This window comes from Mandrillus leucophaeus, unplaced genomic scaffold (assembly GCF_000951045.1).
Source record: "Mandrillus leucophaeus isolate KB7577 unplaced genomic scaffold, Mleu.le_1.0 Scaffold838, whole genome shotgun sequence".
NCBI lineage: Eukaryota > Metazoa > Chordata > Mammalia > Primates > Cercopithecidae > Mandrillus > Mandrillus leucophaeus.
The window spans coordinates 321510-322643 of record NW_012109119.1 but is presented as its reverse complement, the minus strand read 5'-3'; positions in this window follow the sequence as shown (position 1 = coordinate 322643).

The window sequence follows — 1134 nt, the reverse complement described above, 5'->3', positions numbered from 1 at the left end:
TGCAACGGCATGATCTCAGCTCACTGCCACCTCCGCCTCCCGGGTTCAAACGATTCGCCAGCCTCACCCTCCAGAGTAGCTGGGATTACAGGCGCTTGCCACCATGCCCAGCTAAATTTTGTATTTTTAGTAGAGATGGAGTTTTGCCATGTCGGTCAGGCTGATCTCAAACTTATGACCTCAGTTGATCCACCCACCTCAGCCTCCGGAAGTGCTGGGATTACAGGCTTGAGTCACTGCGCCGGACGCACCCCAGATAATTTTGATGCAGCTGGTCGGTGGGCTTTGAGAATAAACATTCACTCTGCCTAAGAGCGGAGCATAACAAATCAGCAGGAGTAAGTCTAAACTTCAAATTTTTATCTAATCAAAATTTACTTTTCTTTGTACCATTTTGAAGAGGACTTGTAGATTAGATTTTTGGCAGGATGGGAGGAGAATCTTTGGGTTTCTGAAGAATTTTGTAGGAATTAAAATGTCTCTAGCTAGTAACGAGATATGAAATCATTTGTCCTTTTTAGGTGATTGATCTTGCTAAATGAGACAGTAGGAAGTGACACCAGATCAGGAGTGACAAGAAAGAAAAACCTCTGAAGAAAATGCAAGCACCATTGCAAAAATTAAGCAAATCTCATTGTCCAATGAACAGTGCAGAGTAGCCAGTATTGGTAGCTAAATGCCAGCTTAAAAGGCCAAAAGTTTTTAAACATCTCTTCATTGTACATAACCCCTGTGGAATAGTGTGACTCAATTAGACCTGCTCTCCCTCAAGATTTGCAAGAAATGGAGATGCTCTGGAGAGTTGTCACAATATGATAAAAGGAGTAGAAAATAGGCTCTATGAAGAAGTTAAAAGTGGTTGTCCAGGCTGGGCACAGTGACTCATGCCTGTAATCCCAGCACTTTGGGAGGCTGAGGCAGGCAGATCACCTGAGGTCTGGAGTTCAAGACCAACCTGGCCAAAATGGCGAAATCCCGTCTCTACTAAAAATACAAAAATTAGCCAGGCATGGTGGTGCATGCCTGCAGTCCCAGCAACTTGGGAGACTGAGGCAGGAAAATCACATGAACCCGGGAGGCGGAGGTTGCTGTGAGCAGAGATCGCACCACTGCACTCCAGCCTGGGCAACAGAG